This window comes from Papilio machaon, chromosome 4 (genome assembly GCF_912999745.1).
Source record: "Papilio machaon chromosome 4, ilPapMach1.1, whole genome shotgun sequence".
In the NCBI taxonomy this organism is placed as follows: Eukaryota; Metazoa; Arthropoda; class Insecta; order Lepidoptera; family Papilionidae; genus Papilio; species Papilio machaon.
The window spans coordinates 7524807-7548296 of record NC_059989.1 but is presented as its reverse complement, the minus strand read 5'-3'; the positions used below and the strand labels follow the sequence as shown (position 1 = coordinate 7548296).

At 32.2% G+C, this 23490-nt stretch overlaps 1 protein-coding gene across 2 annotated transcripts in view; it reads left to right on the top strand.

The window, feature by feature from the left end:
* Window positions 1-23490, top strand: part of LOC106720312 (laccase-5) — a 44070-nt gene that overhangs the window by 1122 nt on the left and 19458 nt on the right.

Genomic DNA, 23490 nt, shown 5'->3' with positions numbered 1-23490 from the left:
TTAAGAGATGGATGTTTGTATGAAGGTATCTCCGGAACAGCTCAACGGATCTATATCGGATGTAGAATAGTCTTGAAGAATACACGGGCTACTTATTACGTTTTTTTTAATTCCGCGCGGACGGAGTCGCGGGCAACAGCTAGTATTTAAATTAACAAACATTACATTATTTACACTATCAAGTAAAATATTATAACTAATTATTCAGTTGGACTTAATCTGTCAGGAATTATTAATACATTCGTCTAATTTATTTAAAGAGAAAATTAAAATATTAGATTAAATATAATACATAAAAACTAAAATATATCATTAAAAGATGTCCCTTTAGGCAAGGTTCCGAAGATACTGGCAGCGTTCCCCCTTTGAATGGCTAGACTAATTCTTTGTCCGAGGTAGCTGCCAGCTCTTCGGTCTCCTGTGATGTCGACTAACCTTTTTGCTGTTTCTTTAAAAAGCCTTCTAGCGCTAGGACCCCACGGACCAAGGGTCTCGACACCGAATGGGACAAATTCATATTCGGAGCCGAGACCCCTGTATTTGTTAGCCTTAGCCTTTTCAGCCGCTTCACAAGCCGCACCAGCTCTGTTGTTGGTTCCATGAAGATGGGATGGGGCCAGCGTGTCTGAACAGGTAGCATCCCATACCAGCACCCGACCCATCTTCCATGGAATCAAACTCATACCGTCCGGAAAATTAAAATCAAAAAATTAAAAGTAAAATGTATTACCTGATTTTTTAATTGTTAATGTTTAATTAAAATTGATTTTAATTTAATTTTATCTCTATCTCAAAATTGATAAAAAATAAACAAGAACAACAGTTCTTGTTTATTTTTTATGAAACGATGCTTTCTCTAGACATCGCTATATTTAAAATATGAATCTGTGTTCTTCCTTAAAGAACTATTTACTCAAACAAAGTGCTCTTGATGAGAGGTCATCGCACGAAGGTTGTTGGAACGGTATCGTCTAATTATTATCTTGAAGGCGATTATAAGTATTAATTATTATTTTTTATTCCTTTGATAAAAGATAAAACCGTTTCCTTTAATTATTTTCCTACCACATTTTTGATTGTAAACGACCGATTATAAATATGCGTCAAACCTTTTTATAACCTCAAAAACCATTTAAATGAATATCGTTTTATTTACTTTTTGCCAGGTATTTAAATTTGCATTTTTTTATTGCGACGTAATATGTTATTATTTCAAGAAAACCTGTACAGGAACTGGCTTTTGCACGCAACTTCATCCGCGCGGAATAATAAAAAATTAGACAGAACTTGATGAGTAGCCTATGTATTCTTTTAGATAATGTTCTATATGCCAAATGTCATCGAGATCTGTTGTGACAATCTGGAGTTACTAACAAACTTCCATCCACCTAAACATTTGCATATACAAACTCCTCGTTCACCCGGCAGCACCAACCGTCACGTCGCCGACGTGGCTCGCGGATCACGCGGCGCTGCGCACACCCGTAGAAGCGAGAATGACAACGTTTTAGTAACAAAATATCTTTATTCCTCTGAATTGGGTACGTCGAGGCAACGACGAATGTATGCCGCAGTAAACTCGAAGCCGGACGATATCATGGCGAGGAGTTGTCGAGTCCGGGTTAACCTTTAACCTGAACAGGGCAAAAAACAACGTAATTGTGCTTAAAGACGAAAACTCGTTGTAGATGTCACGTGTTTTTGATGTCTCGCTCAAAAGAATGGCATGCGATTACGGTATCATTTTAAAACTGACAGTAGTTACTTTAAAAACAAACGGGCCTTATAACATACAATCTTACTTCTTACTATCTGAATGCAAATGTTTATAATTATGGATGTTTGTTATCACCTAATTCCAAAATGGCGAAAGGAATCTGGATGAAATATAGATCTGAGATAGTTTAAATACAGTCTGGAATAGCGCAGAAAACCCATTTTGTAACTCCACGCAGAATAAATTGCTGGCGACAGATAGTTTTCAATATAGAAATCTATGTGATTCGAAACTGGATCAAATTCCGTTAGGAATGTTACGCTATGCGTCAAAATAAAATAAGGACTACCACCCGTAAACCAGAATAACAAATTTTTCTTAGGCGCTATACGTGTCTCTCTTATATTAAAATGTAGTCCGATAAGTACTAAAATTAGTAAAGTATAATTATCAAGGTAAATAAAACTCAATGAAAACTACAACAATTTGTCATTTTCGTAGTTTTCTAATAGTGCTTTTGAAATTTTAACCTTTTAGTCTCATATATTACAACAAATTTCGTCATCAAAACCAAACCAAAATTTAAATCTAAAATGATAACGTAACAACTGGCATTTTCGAAAAAAAAAAATTTAGAAAACGATTGGTTCTCAAAAGTGGGTCGTCGTTGCTTAACAATTCTTTAAATCTAAATATTTTTAAATTTCATAGATGTAAACTTTATCTTTTATTACAACATATGATCAGGTTTTAAATAACCATTTCCACTACTTTATTAGTAGTCATCGTGAAATAAATTCGTTACTTTTCATGAATTTTCACATGGAACACAGATTAGATTTTTAATGTAGATTCAAAATAAATACAATATGTGGACATGTATAAGCACATATTAAATGTCTTACTACTGATTTCTTTAAAGTACGTAAATAAAAGAAAGAAAGAAAAGAAAATTCCTACTAATACTATAATATAATATAATAATATCATTTTTCTACAGCCACGTTTAGCCAGGATGTGTGGATGATTATGATATAAAACAACTTGAGAGTAATAAGCTTAAATTTAGATAATGTTGATTCTAGGCAAAAATATTTATTACTTACACTTGTAATCTCCGACCTAAATTGCTTAAAACACTTAAATTATATTTAAAACAAATCAAAATAAACCATAACTTACATTAGTCTCGTCTCTCAATTAGGTCTCGTGAAAACCGCAAGGTTGTAATTGTTGCGTTCCCATTTCACAAGTTCTTTGTTGGTCGACGTCCAACACAGATTTATTGTTTCACTTAATTATACCTCACTCACTAACTCGGATGTAGAGCATCTTTTGATTTGCGTTTTAAAATTATTTTATTAGCAAAACTTGTAGTTTTATGCGATTACAATTTTTTCATATTTTGTTAGTTAAAAGAATATTATTTTAGTTTCAACATTTGTCTCTAAATCTAAAAGTCACTTAAATAATGAAGACTAGATTATTCCAGTATACCTTTTCGAATTTTCTGTTTCGATATTGTTTTCATCATTCTCCAACAAGACTATGTTGATATCAGTTACTTGAATATCTGAATAATAATCAACTATTCGATGTGAAATTACTGTACTATACGCATTAACACAGGGATTACTTGACAATTTTATAACAACTGAAACTTTACTACGATTCAAAATATTTGCTAATAAAATAAGAGAGATCGTATCGAGTCGCGGCAGCTCGATGTCAGAGCGCCGGCTTCGAGTTACACAGCTAGCTAACAACCGGGAGTTCAATGTCTGGTGAAATTATAAAACTGCATAACTTTTGTGAAACGCCGCGAATTGTGCCTGTCGTTACATTAAAATCACCGCAAATTTTAAACTCGAGCAAGAATTTACGATGATCATGCAATGTTTCCTCGATGATGGAGCCAGATACTTGCCTCTAAATAACAATGCGAATCATAATGTAGAACTTTTCTATCCAAAAAAATGGTTATATCAGACAGTACTTCTATCGTATTTAACTTTTCTGTGGGAAGCTCGCATTTCGCATTCCTATAAATTAGATAAAATTCAAACTTAATGCTTCCTTTGCCTTAAATATCTGTTATTTTATAAACAGTAACGATTTTTTTTTTGCTACAGATATATTTTTAGGTTATACAAGTCGTATTACCGAAAACGATAAGAAATGCCCATTTAAAGTGAATTGTGAAGCATTTCAAAACTGTTAATCTTTGCTAAAGGAGCACAAATAACATGAGTGAATGTTTTTTGTGCAAAGGAAAAAATTCGAGTCGCGTTAGAATTGTTGTGAAATGCAATCGTTATCCATGTAAGTCAACTACTGAGTTTAGTGTATATACCATATCGACCGAACAAATATTTCTGAGTGGTCACAAGCTTGTTAAATCACACTCATTGGCCACACCCGATTAAATAAATTCAATAAAAATCAATATCTCACATATATTATATTATGACTAACCTTACCAAGTTAGAATGAAACAAAATGTTTAATCTGTCAAAACAAAACAAAATATGTTCACTTACGAATCCGATCTCAATCTCCTTCGTATATTTGCTCTCTTTGAATGAATACGTTAAAGCATGCTATGGAACTTGTAGTTCATTTAATTGGTTTGCCGGATTTCTTCAAAGGAACCTTATTTTTACGGACAGTTATTTCCTTGCTTTGCTAATGATAGACACAGCTTATGTTACATTGTAAAAACTATCTCGATCCGTAGAGAGTTGATCGACGGGTTTAAATGCGTCTCATGTGACATATCACTTTTTTCTAACTATATTTATTCAAACTGTATATCAATAAAAATTTATATGGTTTAGAATAAAATTAACATTATTTTACTTTCGGAAAAAATGTCACATTACCGATTTGTAGCACTTTGCATGATTAAATTTACCTTAATTATGTCAACAAAATAAATGTGTCTCACGAACCTTGCCCTGAAGTTTTACCATTTACTCTGTAGTAAGTAGTGAATGTGTTAAGTTCCAACTAGTTTTCCTTAACCTCACGATAAGCATTGTTTATTTGTTGCGATATCAATTGATATCAACAAATTAGACCTAACATATTAATCGTGCTATCAGATCTAGGTTAGACCAACGACTGTTAACAGTTCGTTCTCATTAGACCTTTTTAGTAGAAAGATTTCAGTTAAAGTTACGTCCAAATGAAGAAATTGCGTTCGTAAAACAATTGACGACGGTTACAATAACAAAATACTAACATAAATGTGCATGTGTGCAAAGAAATAGAAATTTATAATAACATAGACTAACTGTTCATAAAACTTGATTAAAATGTGTGTGTGTGTGTGTGATTAAAACACATTTTGTGCTAAAGCCATCATATACATAATGATTAAATCATTGTAACATAGAATTTAAATTACCATATTAACAATAGTACCGACTCAAAAAAATAAACAATCGTTGTCGTTTGTCGACCTATGAGTTTATTCATTATCCGTTATGTTGGTACTGTATTACTTGCCAAACAATTTCACTTTTTACTAAAGGTAATATTCTAATCATGCCTCCTCGTACTTTTCACCGAAAACCTTATAAATTAACTCTCTAATGTGTAGACGATTGAACTTTTTGAATTAGAAGTCATTAAAAATTCCGATCAGTTGTTGAAAACGAAAGGATTTTAATCCTTCTGAACTGTTATTATGTCTGTCACGTTCTTAAAACCACTTAAGGTAGAGATAACAATAATTTACTGCAATTTTACAGGATCTTAACTTTATTGATTCATAATTTTATGGTTTGAGATTTCTCCCTTTTCCATCTTACCGGCATTTACTAAACATATATGTATTTTCAATGAAACTAAATTCATATGCGAATATCAAGTTGCTTAAAGCAAATGTTTTTATGTTACATAACTTTATGCAACTCTGCACGATACCGTCCAAAGCTATCAGTTTATCAATCCTATTTTGATGTATAGCAAGGCAATATCGGTGCCAATTAGTACACTTAACGGCGCTACAACCAGTTTCTTATTTCGGATAAGACTATCAACTCGACACGGTTTGTGCCACCTGACCTTAACACGATGTCTAAAGATGTATGTGTCCGATGAATTTGTTAAAATTCCCGTTTAACGAGATTATTTATTTAGTTTTTTTTTTACCGTTGCAAAGCTTTTTAGCTCACTGTATTAGTTTTAATCCGACTAGACTTTAACCATGATTTTTTAATTGTCGATTGCGTTGAAAAAAAATAGTTTAATTTCCGGTTTTTGTTTCGTGTTTAGGCAATGGAAACTCACCATTATAGCAGTATTTGGACACCCTTAGTGTTGCTGCAGATACAAATTCTGTGTAGTTCAATTAGCAGAAGTATTATTAACAAATAGTTACTATCTACCCGTAGTATGCATACTGGTTGGCACTTCTCTTCAGTTACTTCAAATACTGAGGTCGAGTCGATTACAGTTATACAGTTTAATTTTCAAACTTATGATAATCTTTCGTAACATTTACATTTACAAATCTAGATAGATCGCTATTGAAAACTAAAAGTCCTGCTAACCTCGAACCGCGGCTGACCTTACAGAGGATAAAATACCTATATGCATTGCTGAAATGTGAACGTGCAAATGTTAACGTGTGAACGCAAAGAACATACGAATTCGCATTTAATAGAAACCGCAGTCAATTACTTGATAATTATGGCCGTTAATTATAATGAAGTCGGGAAATGACCGGATAAAGTGGTGGCCAGCACTTAAATACGATTAAATTGTCGAGGAAAATAAAAAAGGAATAGTAGGATTATCTGTGTCTTAAAAATATATTTATGAAATTTTAATTTTTAATTTAAAATTTATAAATATGTTATTGCTTTTATTTTCAGTGATCTATAAAAATTTGGCATAATGCCAAGCGTATATTTTTTAGTTATCCAGCAAGCAACAGTCGTCACGTGAAGTTAAAAAGTACGTAATATTAATGTGACGTGTTGTTGGACAAGAGGAGAGGATTTTAATAAAACAGCGAATTGCAGATGTAGGTCAGTTGAAGTCAAGAGATTTGGCGCCACCAACAGCAATCCTGTTGTTAGATCATTCAATAAATTTCGTTCCTTCATACATTCAACGCTATTATAAAGCTCGTTAATGTCCAAAACAAAGCAATTTTAACGTTACTTTCGATTACGGAAATAAAAAATCTGTTTCAATATATATTTTTAATTGCCGTGTTTAAATCATTTATGACGCAATCCTTCACGCATTGAAAGTGACCAACTGACACGGGTATTTGTAACGTATCAAAAATTATTACGACACAACAAGTTTAGTAGTTAGTAACTATAACAGAGCAATTCTGGTTTACTCCTACATCAACAAACGCAGTTTCGCAAATAATTTTAACAAGTTTTTGCATTAGAATTATTAACTTACCTACTCATGAAATTTGTGAGTTAAAATACTAGACTTACTGTCTATGAAATAGAAAAGTACTTAATTTTCAGACTGAAAGTCATATTACTAGTCATTAAATAGGGGACATCTTAGGATGCGGAAATTGACATGGACTATTTTTCCTTGGAATGGAGACTAAGAGTATGGAAATAATTATCATTAGGTACCACTAGAAGTATAGGAGTCCTACTCCCAGTAGTACTCATAATATTTATTCATACTTTATTAAATTTAATAATTTATAAATCATTACTAATAATATAAATGCTAAAGTAACTCTGTCTGTCTTGCTTTTAAGCCAAAACTACGGAACGATTGAAAAATTAAAACTTCGAAACGAAATTAATACTGTATGTATCAACAAATTGGTCGTTGAACTGAGCTCCAAATAACACGGATCCAATTTTCAATTCGTATGACATGACGTAACTTAAGCGTTCTCTATAAAAGAGTAATACTATTATAACCTAATGACCACTTTCTTCTTTTAATAAAACTCGAGCAGTATTGGCGTATGTCCCAACATAATGAGGATGAGTGTACTTACGATGCATAAAACCTCTCATTACCAGAGCATTACACGTTTTAAAGTTACATAAATGAAAAGGTCAGACTTATAGTCTTAAAATTTTAAACACAACACAAATATGCAAAATGCATATGAAAACAATCAAGGCTTTATAATCGTGTGATATTTTTTTACTGACATACAAATGAATGACGGTCGGTTTCCTGCAAATATTGATGTAGACACACAAATATTATACAAAATATTTGAATATTACAACGCCTCACAAAAAGCTATCGTCATTTTTGAGTCACTCGGGTTGGCCTTTAAATAAACGATACTTTTATTAAATATTTAAATGAAAACATTTTTCCTGCCAGATCAACAAAATTCACAGATTTCATTCTAGGGAACATAAATAAAAAAATCTATATCGTATTGTTAAGTTTTAATGTAGACTGACATAAGGCGCCTTTGCTAACTTTACATAGCCTACTCTTAAATGTGCAGTTAAAAAAAGAAAAGCAGTGCGTACATCCGACCGCCTTAGCGTAGTTTTGTCGCCATCAGTGTTACCAGTTTACTTACGATGTATAATTTAAAACTTTCTCTGAAGAAACCACTGCTCTACGGCGGTCACTTCTATCGGCAAGATTTCCCTTTCCTATAAATATCGACGATGCTTCATTGCCTTTATTCTAACCTGATATTATTAACTATCCTACACTTTGACTTGCGAACAGGTACCCACGTTTCTACATGCGCCGTGTAACGGTGAAGTCCAACAATTACAAATTAACGTACTGACAAACCAATTTATCTTTAACCTTTCAAAACATCACATACACGCAACATAAAAAGCGTTTACCAGTTATTTTAAATGTCGTCTTAACTAAAAACTATGCTACTTCTGTTTTTATTAAGTCTCCAGTCATTTGACACAATATTAATTAAAATTAAATAAGATTTTACATTGAATACATTTGGAGATTCGTCTAATCGACAATTTCCAAATACTAAATTATGTTCTAGTTTCTAGACCATATTTAGAAATAAATAATCACCTACCTCCATAACTTACGAATATTATCTCCCTATTGAAATATTGCAATATCCGTGACTCATTAATAAATGTATTCGTGATGAAAACGAAGCAGAAAGTTTCGCAAATAAAATTTATCATTGCATATATTATAGTCGTATTGAATAAATGACTCACCACATCCGGAGAAGCAACCGTACATTTGTTGCCAATTAAAATAAAGTCAAAGAGCCAGCAATTTTCCAAATTAAATATACTGCAATGTTTTTATTACAACTTCTCTTATAATTTCGATTATATTTTTAAATAATTTTTATTATATAAGTCACTTAACGAATGCGTGATGTAACGTACTTTCAATGATTAGAAATTAAACATTTTATCAAAGCAGTGAAAAATATCTTCAATAAAATATTATCAATACATTTAGAAAGTTGATACTCGATACTGTTATTCAATGTAAAAAATAATTGATTTATCGATGCCTTCAATGGATTCATGTATCTGTAGCTCTGATACATCAACGCGCTTTTTTGTTCATCTTTACATATAATCGTGGATTTCCACTGTTGTATCATCCGTTCAAAAACATGTACACAGTCCTCTTATACTCTTAGCAAAATCAGAGACAACGCAGGGAAGATATCGCGTTTACTTCGACTAGAAAATATGTTAATCGTAATAAGGCATAGAATAGTACATTCAAGTTATGAAAAAGTCGAAACAGTGTGACAAGGATCATCTAGTATTTTTTATATTGACAGGGAGTGGCTAATAAACTATTTTTATATTTAGTTTATATTTGTCCACCAGGTCTGATAAGTTGTAGACCTACTCGTATGTATGGGTATGGCCTATAAAGCTCGTGTTAAGTGAATGGTTTAAGGTCTAGAGCGGCAGAGGTTTGCTTTAGTCTTCGCTGTCATCGTACTATAATCACACCTTCTTAATTAATATGCTCAATTACTTATAAAAAAATGTTTCTTGTAATATTTACCTTAGATTGTTTTTTATAATTTAGATCGGATATTTTTTGAGTTCAAATGCAACACGTAGAAAAGAAAGGATAAAAACTAATAGTTATTTAAACTAAATACGGTAATTTCTATTCCAACTTTAAGAAATCTTATTTACCTTTAAAATTAAGCTGCGCGTATAAAAACTTTCAAAATAAATAAAGTGAAACTGAAATTGCATAATAAGCTTTCTGAAAATTCAACATATTCTAATTTTATGTCATCATAAATCTCATTTCCTATCGTAAATCCAATATACAGTATTGTACTTTCGCTGACAGATCAATTTCGCTACTTGTTTATTTTAGCAAACTATTTATTATTCTGCAAGTAATTTCTTGATGCAATCTATGCAAAAACACAAAATACTCTGAAAAATCTTGAGCACTCGTTAGCATATATTTCTTATAACTTTTAAAGCTTCCTGCATAATCCATTGTTAGGTTTGAATAAATGTTTTAGCTATATATATCTTATTTTTAGACAGCTTGTTACGATACATAGAAATATTTACAAAAATAAGGATTGGATAATTGATTACATATTAAACATCAATTTTAGTGTGATAGTTGATTCCACGTAAATTAAATAAACATAAGACAGGAATCTTATCTGGCTTCCGATTAACATCCTAGCAAAGTCGCACAATCTTTCAATTCACAATCAAAGAATCCATCATTTTTATATATATGAGTGCAGGATTTTTTTTTTGATCCAAACAAATAAACACATTTAACATGTTTACTGAAGATATGTTTGTAAATAAATATGGCAAGTTTGTTTCGCAATAAATTTAAGTTTCTCTTTGCAACTGGCAACACAGTCGGAGGCCGTGAACCTTGCGGGATGACCGTGTACTGGGGTCGATAATCTCTCTGCATTTATCTTGATTCTCATACATATTCAAATATGTGCTTATTATCGTAACGTCGCGTAACATTTTATCTTGTGAACAGTTATTGTAAAATCGCATTTTATTAGTTTTTTCTCAATACTAAAGATTATTTGTTTAGTAATTTATTTTTTTGGTAAAAGAAACTCTGACAATATTTTTAGGTACTTAAATTTAGGTGTTATTGACTTCATAATTTTATTATTTATTAGCTTTTTCCTCCGATTGCGTGTACGCGGAATTAAAAAAAAACTTGAGAGGTGTCAAGGGACACCCGGATGGAACGAAGTTTCTTTCTATTAATTAGTGAAGGAACCAATGTTTATTCTATGAATAAAAAACTTAAGTGTTCACAAGAAGTACATTTTATTTCTATGAATTTTCGTTATAATATATATATACACGTCGTTGCCATGGTGAAGTAGCGCTCATTCGACGTTAACATACTATAGCAAAAAGTTTCGTGACAACTTTTCGTAAGAATTTTTTCCGTCTAGCCCCCTTTCACAACGCGCGATAAGGAACTTCGTTCCAAAAACTTAATTGGTAGGCCTTGTGTTCTTCCAGACTATGATCTAAATGTACGTCAAATTTAATCGAGATCAGTTAAGCCGGTTCTGGAGATACCTTCTCACAAACATTCATTCATCCATCCATCTAAACTTTCGCATTTATGATATTAGTAAGAATCAAAATCAAAACGTTACTAAAGGATACAGTATTCAAAAAATAATCACATAATCAAGTAATTATTAAATTGGGGTATTGCGCACAACACATTTAAAATAAAAAAGCTTATAAAATCAACCGTAAATTCTTTTAAATAGAAAACTAATAATAGTTACTGGAACAGGTGGAAGGTAACTTTTACTTTTATTAAACAGGACAGTGCGTCCGCTAATGGCTTGTACGAGCGCAGTAGAACAGCGGTGACATGGTTGAGAAATATCAACTCCGAGACACACGCGCGTTGTTTTACTATATTAAAGTTTTTTGCTAACAAGTCGTGCCAATGCTGTGTACACATTTGAAACAATTACACAAGATCTTGTCAATTTCAGTTTAAAGATTAACATGAATTTCTTTAAGTACAGGTGCACTCACTTAACTCTTTACCTTGGAAAAGAGTTCAGCGTATTAGATCGAACTTTTATACCTGCTTAGCATATACAGAAAAAAAATATTACACTCATTATTATTACGCAAGAGACTTACCTGATGTTAAGATCCCATCAAAACCTGCAACAAAAGAGAAGAGTAGATAAGCAAAAAATAGGAAACTAATTTGAAGGAGACATCTCACACAAAATGCAAAAATAAAACTTCTTACACCGCAAACCGTTATAGTAAAAGCTCGTCGCTTTTTTCTTGACGAATCGGCTCATTCAAGAGCTAGGTGATATTTAACTGTCTGCACCAATGTGTAATCAAGTAATTACTTATAAATGTACTATGTGTGACGTGTGTGCAAAGCATGGAAACGTATTTAAGACTAGTACTTATTGTTCGTATAGTTTCGAAATGACCAAGTATCCGATTTCCGTCCGCCGCCTCGAGGCATTCTAACCGCACAACTTTAATTACATTTTGCCGAATCTACAAGAGACGCACGACAAATGCTTTTATAATTTCCGGACCATTAAAGCACACCTCATTGTGGACAAGGCCATGAAACGTGAACGGACCAGCGGTGTTCACGACAATTGCATTCCTCGTAACTTCTGCGTCAGCGTATCGAGGCTTAAGAAATTTCGCGCCTCCGCCGTTAACAATAGAGTTTGTTTTGTAATAAATCAAGTTTGACAATTTTAAAAGCGGATCTAATTGATTTAGAAGCCGGCGTGAGAGACGGATATCGACAACGCCCTTGTCATGTAATTGACAGTAGATCAAGTTGATTTTATTGTCATCGAGCAGTTTCCAAATGAAATGCTATGATGAATTACACAACTATTTAAATCAGATACATTAAAAGGACATAAACAGATACATAACAATACAAATTTCTATTTGTTTTAAGTACTTTAAAATATTATATTTCAAACATCGTTCCACAAAAAAAATGAGGCTGAATGATTCATTTCACTACAACTATTTCCCAAGGATAAATCTCGATATAATGGAAAACCGGAGGCAGTGAATAACAATTAATTGTTTAAACGGAACATTGTTGTGGTAATTAATTATGACCCAATAAATTCCCGACTATTATAAGTAATATTGTTAATCTAAAATACAATCCAGACATATTAGTAATTTAGAAAAACAATGTTTTTACATTTATTTAATGAGTATACCGGTACCAACTTCTTGTTACCTAGTTACTGTAAGGTTGTTATGTCGAGGTTATTTTATGCAAGACATATCGTGTGAACACATTAAGTACTCCACGTAAAACATGATTTTTTCCTGTATAGTGCAACCTTGAACATTATTTGCCCTCTTCTTTTGTTCTTTTCCTCAAATTTTCACTTAACAAAACCATGTAAAAATTATTGTTACTAAGCATCTGTTACTCAATTACATTAAGGCAAAAAAAGAAAAGAATCCTCTCCATTCGTGTGACATTAAGTTGACAGATGAAATGCTAGATTATCAAAATGGCGCCATTCATTGTCTTGAACTTGTCAGAGCCATCATAAGACTGGTTGAACTTTCTACACAATAGCATTACGTTTTTAAAATGTTTTGCATACAACCAGACACGTTTTAAACCACTCTTATTTCGTTTCTTTTTATTTACGCTAAGACATGATTCAGAGCAACTGCATAAAGCATTTTTAGTTTAAATAAGATTATCAAATTAAAATAACCTAATAGTATGAAAAATAAAACTCCGATTAAAAATATCAAAATGTATTGTTTACATTGATTGGTTCCTTGCTTAGTTATCTGATTAGCTGTCTTATATGAAACCACTACAGGGTTTATCAAACTAAGTTTGACAAATACCGTTAGAGCAACTTTTACCACCTTTTAAAATAATACAAAACCTCGCGCAACTGGTTTGGAGAAATGCTAAAGGGTACAATCGTAATAAAAAAGTATTAAAAGATCACCGGAGAAAATAACTAGTTGACTAGATCGAGTTTAGTATATTAAATATGGCCATTACTTTATCCAATTACTACAATGATGGTCAGGAAATTATTTAGTGTGTAACATACCTCACCTTTTTCGTTAAAAGCAATGACATTAAAAACTTCCGCCTACTTCAGTTTTAAAGGTATGAATGAATTTCGATGATAGTTTAATGGAAAATTATGTTAAAAATTCCAACCCTCTTTCGAAAGTATTAGTAAAAATTACTAAAAATAAATCTCACCTAATATACAAACAAAATAAAATCTAAAAATAATTTTCCTTCAAAAATTAAACTTAACAATTTCTACACAAACATAACCTCAATAATTTTATTAGCATGAGAAATATAGCACTAAAAATGTACTTCCGATAGAAAACGTATTAGCGAGTTACGTAAGTCAGTAAATAGATATTATGCAAATTGATTGTCAATCTCAATGTGGACACAAGATCGTGTGAACAAGCATAACACGTACGTAAGTTCTCATAATGCGCACAAGTACCCGAGTTCCGTAAGTTTTATGTGAGCACTTTTCGCATGATTGAAAACACAGTCTATATTCATCGCTAGTGGGAAATAATATACGTGTTACCATTTTTCTTCTATAAATTAGAATAAAAACTAATTACTAATTCAAAACAAATAAATGTTACGTGTAAGAATAACAGAGAAGTCAAGTTATTATTAGGTACAGTTAGATGTACTGTCAGATGTAACAGTGGTAGACGCCAGCAACAACAACATCCGTTGCACGAATTGGCCGGCTCGCCTGGTGAAATACCACGACCACACAGAAGACAGGCGTGAAGTGGAAGTAATTCCGCGTTTCGTCTGACGATTGTGGTGCAGGAGGCCTAATTTTAGTCCTCTTTCCCTTCCCACCCTTTTCTTATAAAGAAAGGATGGGAAGGGTGGGGATTTGATGGAGGAGATGAATAAGAAGTTTAAATATTCTCTATTTGTGCGTCTCCTCCTTCGTCGATTGAGGGTAGGCAACGCATCTGCAATTGCGAATGTGTATGGGCAGCGGTCGCTTCGCCATTTCGGCGTATTCATGTGGTTGCTTGCTCGTTTGCCACCTTGTAATATAAAAAAAAATGTTTTATTGGAGCTATCTAATTATTAATGCGAAGGTTTTGATGTATGTTTGTTTGTGTGTGTGTGTGTGTGTTTTTTTATTCCACGTCGATGAAAACGCTTGCCATAGCTTAGCTATTCAATAAATGTCACTTCAAAAAGTGCTACCATTACATCCATTAATAATAATAATAATAAGCCTTTATTTAACATGCCAAGCTACAGTGATAACATTTTTTTTTTTTTGTATGAATAAAAGGTTGTCATGTCCCCTGCTGGGTATAGGCCTCCTCCATGTTTCTCCACTTGTCTCTGTCTGCAGCTGTTCTCATCCAAGCTTTTCCCGCTATTTTCACTATATCGTCTGTCCATCGGGCTTTGGGTCTTCCTCTTTTTCTCTTGCCTCTTCCTGGACCAGACCTTACATCCATTAACTAGGTAAAATGTTTGGAGAATAATTGTCTGGTACGAATAGTGATTAATAGAAACTTCATCGGTTTCGTAAGATTAAGAAAGATTATTGTAATTACGAACACCATTTGTAATTACATAGTCTTGGCATCGGGAAAGTTTTAAATGTCAGCTTAATATCTGTGATCTTAATGTATAAAAAGCTTTTATAGAGTAAAATTGTTTGAGATATTCTGTAGAGGACTTTGATCTTTGCCAATTTTTAAAGCATTTTGTTTGTATTTTTCATTTAATAAATTGAATCCGAATTAAGTTTTGTATGATACCAATTTTAAAGACTTTGAAATCGATAAAATTGTGGAAGTCATAAAAACTTAACTTATGACTAAATTGAAAATGTGTAATTTTTTCTATGATATTATGCTATCATATTAATAATACAATATTACATATTGTTAAACAACATAAAACTAATGTTTGTTTTGAAATGTGTTTTAAGTTGGCCGTCGTCGTCGTTAGTAGAAACTAAACGATCTTATTTGCATTCATGTGTTCTCCACACCGCATATCCGCTTTTCCTTCCTATTTTCTTTAATCTAAGATGTAACAGTGTATCGAATATGAGTATTAATATTTCCATACTTAATTTCACTGTTGCGCAATCTTACAAGACCATTTAATTATTACTTTCGATAAACAAATTTTTCATCAAATGTTTTTCGATTTATTTCATTTATTACTATTTTAATTATTAATTTTCAAAACGTCAATCAAATACATGAAAGTGGCCGTTAAAAAAGAAATAATGAAATAAGAATGAGAACCCATTACGGTTAAAAAAAAAAGACATTTTAAGCGAAAGTTAGTACCCGCTCCAGATACAACAATAAATGCTTCTCTATCGAATAGTGAAACCAGTTACTAGGAAAGAACGCGCACGGAAATTAAATGACCCAATGAGGACAAGGCACGTGCCGAGGCGCACTTGAAAGCGCAAGTTGTCACGTCTAGGTTACACTAACTGTGAGTTTCCACTGCCGAAACACTTATGTAAAAACTAATGTCATCCCGCCCGCTCTTAAAAAAACCGAACACAAAAATTATATTTTATGAGAGACACGATTACTTGAATTTATTGACCATCGTCTTAACTCTATTAGGACTTTTTGCGGATAAAGTCCTAGCTTTGCTGAAATGACATCAGTCTGTCGACCCCGGGTTCCCGTTCTATATTTTTTTAAAATGCAATGTCATTACGTTCGAATTTCCCGCTGTAGCATAGATAACAAGCATAAGCATAATTAGCATGTGAGCCAAAAAAGTACGAAAAACAGCTGCCAATAACATTGGCCAATTTTTTTGCTACTCTGCAAAAAATATTTACAATCAAAATGCACTTTTTTTGAAATACGATAATTTGTATGATATATATAGCAGTGACCTTGTTATGTTCTTAATTATGTTTTTGAATAGGCTTGAACTGAAATTAACATCAAAATGTCGTAATAAATGTACACCAACAAATAATGTATACGAAAATTAATAAACCGATAATTACGGTTTAAAAATAAACTGAGGTCTGAATTGCGCAAAATTGTTGTTTAAGTATATTATTTTAATGCTTGTGAAATCGCAGGTTAAAAATATACGAAATAACGAAACATTTCTACTCACGTAAACAACTTTTTTATTCGTTAACGTTTGGAAAATTCCTTAATTTTTTCACGCATTTTTGTATTGTCAATTTTAACGGATATTTCCAGAACAATCTTATAACATAACTATGTTATCGTAATCAATACATAGTATAAAACAAAGTCGCTTTCGCTGTATGTCCGTATGTATGCTTAGATCTTTAAAACTACGCAACGGATTTTGACGCGGTTTTTTTTAATAGATAGAGTGATTCTTAAGGAAGGTTTGTATGTATAATAAATGCATAATATAGTAGAGAAACACTGATAAATTTAAAGTTTTCTAATGTGATGTCGTAAATAAGCACGTTTTTTTGCGCTTATATTGCAAACGCTGGCTGAACCCTACGAGATAGACCAAAATAATGTACTACAGTATTGTTCACCTTAAAAAGTTCAACAAAAAAGTCCGCGATGGTATATGTCTATCTCTTAGGGATAACCCAGCATAACCATTTTTATTCTTTTACGAAGTGATTTTAAACAATACAGCATTAATCCTTATCCATTTAAGTACCTTAAATAAATTGTGCATTTATTCTGTAGTAGGTATATTTTGCATTGCACCCGTGCGAAGCCGGGGCGGGTCGCTAGTTAAGAAATATATTACACTTCCATTGTTTTTAATTTATTTAAGAGATCATTTAACACTAATAGCAAAGTTGATGTGTCCGTCCGTTGATAAGAGATGTGTTCCATACAAATGGGAGTTTAACACAGCAGTGTGGCAACTGAGGCGTGAAACAATCATTATTTTGCGTTAAGTAATATTAATTGCTATCCAACATTATGAAGAAAAGATTGTGTTGCCAGTTGCAGCGATTAGCCTGACGCTCGTTAGTCCTGTGTTGCAACACTCTTACACAACGTTACGACACGTGTAATTGCCAGCCTAAAAAATTGTGCTAGCAACGGAAACTTGGCTAATGATGTTGAGTGATGTCTTAGCCTAACAAACATTATGATGGATGGATTACGTTGCAGTTTTATAACTAATTTTCTTTCAATGTTATCACTAAATTATAAACCTGATTTCCAGGAAAGTAAAAAATGCTACTAGCCATTTAAACGTCAGTCACTTATAATTATAGAAGATCTTCTTTAACCTTTAAAGAAACTGTTTCCACTAATTCGTGTATAAAAACCGGAATAAAATTGGTAAACCCTAATTGGATTATTTTTCAAAAATGCGAGAAAACAGATCGCACTAACGGTATATGTTTGAAACGTATTAAATTGATTTATAATTTTCTTTGAAGTTATTAATCATGTTTGACTGACGAACTACATAATATTGACACCCTAATCTACAGATTACGTTATTTAAGTGCCCATATGGAATTAATCATCATTACTGAAGTGTTGAAACGTAAACGTCAACGTTCCACAACACGTATTGCATCTGCTAGTAATTTATACTAAATATAGGAAGTGACGGTTTTGTTCACGAGATCTTAGGGTAGATTTCGACTGTAGGACACATAGTCGTATAAAAACATATAGTCATCCCTCGTATTCTTTATAAAAAATAATAGATAACAATAATAAAAGTGTTACCTCAGTGGAATTTCACAGCTATAAATGCTGAAGCCAGTCGGGTAAAAATATGATATGTCCATTTAATTTAACTGAGCAAATTGATATGTCCCCAGAGTAGTACAGACAAAGCCAAAATTCAGATAGATTAGATTAATATAGATAGAGTGGTGTCAAAACAGATACTCATTCACGATATGTATGAGGCTTACATTCGAAAGTCAATAGGTTTTAAGTGTACAACCAATATTGATATTGTGAAACACTTCAAAGCCGGATTTTAATCTCGAAGTTACAAAATTGCATTTCCGAAACGAATGTAGTGCGACATACTTATTTTGCCCGCTGAGAGAGGCGATTATATCGCAGCTATTTTTGTTACAAAAAATGTAAAACCTCCTTAGGCAGAGAAAATTAGACACACATAGAAATGACAAAACATCTTCAGTATCGCAATGTATCCGGTGCAGTTTTTTTCATTCGCAGGCAACTTGCTTACGAGCTACGAGTATTGTATTTTTGTTTAGAATGCCCACCGGGTCGGATTAATTTGTCAGTGTATTCGCTCCGTCGCATTAAAGCTCATGCGACGTGCCGCTATCATTTATAATCTCACGCACGACATATTTTATTTTTTGTCCTGCACTTTATACAGTAAGCTATGATTATTCACGTACTCTTTAACTTGCATCATCGGAATGAATGATATAATGTAATATTTTAAGTTCTTTGGAATGTGCAACAAGTGACTTTCTGTTAAACTAATTTTGATACAACAATTTTATTTATCAGTTATGAATATCATCTTTATTTCATTCGAAAAGATTACAAACTTTTTTTATTGTAAATTAAAGATTTAGATAACAATAATCATAACACCAACTAACTAATAGGAAAGATTGGTAAAAGAGAGAGGGAAAAAGAAAAGTTGAAATATATGACGATTTATAAGATGACAACGAGCAAGTGGAACATTTGTAGATAACGATTTCCGCGATCCCACAACCAAACGCAAAAACTAAGTTATTGCAGCTGAGTTGTGAATCTTTATGTAAGAAGACAAGAAAGTGAGGAAATCAAATAGAAGTATTAGAAGTCCCGGGTGACAGGTTGCTAGTTAAAGCCTTAAGAGTCAATGAAGTCAACGAACACGAAATATCCTGCAACTTCTGAATTTGCCACATCTTTAATATTAAGAATTCGAAGAACACAGACCTGCCCACAAACGCTTGATTAAATTTTCGAATAAATAGATTAAAATAGAAACAATGAGCCAACGCCAATCAACGACAAAAGACATATTTTGTAAATTAGTTATCGCCGTCCGCGCAGAATTAAAAAAAAACATCATAATAGCCTATGTATTCTTCCAGACTATGTTCTACATCTGTGCCAAATTTCATCAAAATCCGTTAAGCTATTCCGGAGATACCTTCAAACAAACATACATCCATCTAAGCTTTCGCATTTATAATATTAGTAGGATTAAAATAAGCAACAAACGCTTTTAAATAATCTTTTCTTCATACGAAACATATGATATCATTACGTTATCGAACTAACACAAGAAGCAATCGACTCAAAACCTTTAATAATTTAATGGACACGACCTTTATATAACCTTAATTATGGGTCACTATGCCTATATGCAAAACACTTATCGTTAAACAAATTATTCTTGGCCTTTCTTACATCGGATTGGAACTATTTATGTTACTCTTAGGACCGTCATACATGAACTACTTCAAGCAACCAACAGTTTCAAGCTGTAGAAGTAACAACTGAAGGCAATTTTAACTACTGAGAGTCTAAAGCTGTTAATACCCAATGTTAGAAACAGTCCACGTATATCGGTCCTTTAAGGAGATGACTGCAAGATTAAATTCTAATTAATATACAGCAAGTAACAGTCGATGCTATTATTGCATTGATTTGGATAAAACTTTCATTAAAATGTTTTGAGAACGCTCGAGATTTGTGCCCTAAAGATTAAAAAAAAAAAAAGAATGAATTTCGTTTCATCATAGGACATTCATTTACGCTACCACATCGACCTCAATCATTTGGCCTTCAGTTTCAACATATTGTCTTAGTTTTTATAAGCATAAGCATTATGATAGCGAGTATATGAACGATTTCCTAACTACCATCATTGTTTATCTTTCAAGGTTTTCACAAACACGATTTTCTTGATGTTTTACTTAAATAAAGGAAATCGTTATATATCACAGAAGCAACTTATTCTTGACATTGACCAATTTTTAACCTATTTGTGAATGTAACGATGTAAAAATATTGTCTCTTCTCCAATAGTACAAGACGAATGTTTTATGTATATTCGACTCAAAAACTACTTGAAACTAAACTACCGACTTTAAAAACTTATTTGACCGTTAAAAGCCAAATTATCCCTAAGAAACAAAGATATGTCGTGCTGTTGTGTTTTGAATTTTTTTTTTTCAATGAATATTCCCGCGTTCAAAGTCGAGTCAGACCGCTAGTCTGAGATATAATGAATCAAAGGAATGATGTAAGAAGAAAATGTTGCCACATAGGAAAATATGTAAACTATTATTATGTAGCGAAGTGGTTACTATAATGTCTTCGTTGTAGAAAAACATTATGTAAAGAAGTCCATGGTCGTCTGTCGCATTTATAATCATTTGTTCCAAAATATCTATGCTCTAATTACAGTATTTTTACCGTAATCACAAAAAAAAATTAAACATTACTTGAGTGTATGTGATTGTGTAGGTATAGATTGCAAACGACAGTTATTAAGTGTAATCGCAAACTATGATGCGTATAACGAATAAAAACATTTTAATTGCTCTACAATATTCAATACTTCACATTGTGTTACACAGTTACGGTAACGTAGGAAGTTATAAAAAATAACTGTACTTAATTGAAAGGGTCCCTAAATTGCATACTGCATTGCATAACAAACATGTTATTAAAAGATTTTAACCAAATTTACAAAAAAAAAAGATTCGATGTTTATAACAAAGTTGTTATTTAATAACAGTACTCATAGACATGAATAGTTCAAGTTTAGAAATCAGAACAGGCGCAGTTCATTCTGATTACTCAATTGAAATACAAATTTTCCCATTTATCAGTTTCAAATTTGCCTTCGAACATGAATTCCTCAATCACACCGTGAATCATCGCTTGCCACAACATTTGGTGTCTACAATTATGATTTCTAAAGATGAACTAAACCTTTTTTTTCTGCGTTAACTTCTACAAGTATCACAAGACTATTGCAGGTAAATTTTAACTTAATCAACTTGGTTGTCAAACTTAAATTGGGTTTTCACAAATATGTGACCTGTACAAGAAACATATTTTCTCTGTCTTTTAATTTCAAAATGAACACAATAATTTGTTTTAGAATTAATTTGGCAGTAGAAGTTCACTGTTAGTTTCTAACAAACAAGCTTCAATAATACTGTAATTATGTAAAAGCTTAAGTATCTAATAAGAGCTTCGTGTCCTTCGTTATTTCATTGTCTAAGAGAGTATGTAATTTGCGCCAACGCCCGCAATAGGAATACGGTGACGTGAATACGGAATCGACTTATCGCGATTATAGAATCGATGGGCGTGGCAGTATAATCGAGTCGAAAGCACCCGCTAACAGTATCGATACCAAACTCGACAATATCGATGTAGTTTAATCAATTCAGCACGACACTGTTAAATTTTATCGTTCTAAATTATTTCATTGAAAGGTAAATTGTAATTTATGTTTCATGTTAATATTATTGCTTCGCAACTTGTTTTTTTATTATGAAATATGTACAAGTATGATAATCTTTATATTTTTTATTAATTCGTTTTAAATGTGGTGTTAATTGAATCATTTGTGTGTGAATAAAAATGTTTTTGTATTTTTTTATTCATAATTATCACCAACTATTTGCTATTTATTAATTTAATCTATTTTAAATTGATAAATGCAAGCTTTTTATAGTAATATCTACCCGTTTTGATTCACTTTTATGATTACATAATCCAATTTTAGTATATCCTATTTTCTGTTGTTATCGTGAGTTATTGAAATGAATCCGAGCAACTCCGGTCACGAATAGTTTTTACTTATACAGAAAACTAATTACCAAAGTCAATTTTCAATATTGAAACACAAAAGTTATTAAATCATATCTCTTAACTACATATGTATTATGTATATACACAGGTACTTTTGTATATTTGAATCTAAGTTATTGGTTTCACGGTGATTTAAATAAATGAATGAATTCTTCATTTTTTTCTTTAAAACTGTAAACCACCACCACCTAAGCCTGTACAAAGACAAAAGAAAGTCTAAATTATTTTCGAATTATGACTTTTTATTTGTGTTTCATCAGTATAATGTCCAGATAACCATGTTACTATCATTTCATTAGAAAACACCGTGACGGAGTCTGACGTGGGATTATTTTTTGTTTGTGCTGAAAATTCACATAATTTGAAGGCATATAAATTGAGTTAACCTCAAAAAGTTTGATGTTCTCACAATTTCAGTTTTTTGACAATAAAACTTAATAAATTCCATTAAATACTCATAGTTATTACCAAAATGTTTTATGCAATTATTTTGTCAAAGAAAAGTCGGTTATGTACATTTCAGTTCGGTTCAAAAGTTACGCATATATTTTTGATATTCCCAGTCAACTTGTTTCTAATAAAACCTCACTCTAGATTTTTATTTATTTTAACACCTTATAAAAATCAAACTAAAAATAAAAAAAAAAAACAACTGGAGCATAACGAGGGTTGGCCGTGGAGTGTTACGAAATCGTGAGCGACTGTGCCGTGTCAAGGTCTCGTCACCAATACGCTACAATCGATCTGTCAGATTTTTATTTCATGCCCTTATTTTAAACCTCATTTTTAATATTTATACAGTAGCTGACCCAATGGAAGTTTCATTCAAGAACGGCACGCCTATCATCTATGCTGCTGCAAGGTTCTGAGGTCGTCGATAAAATACGCACTGCAAAAAATGTAATACAAATTATGTCAATGATGTTTCGAAATTGTTCTCACGAA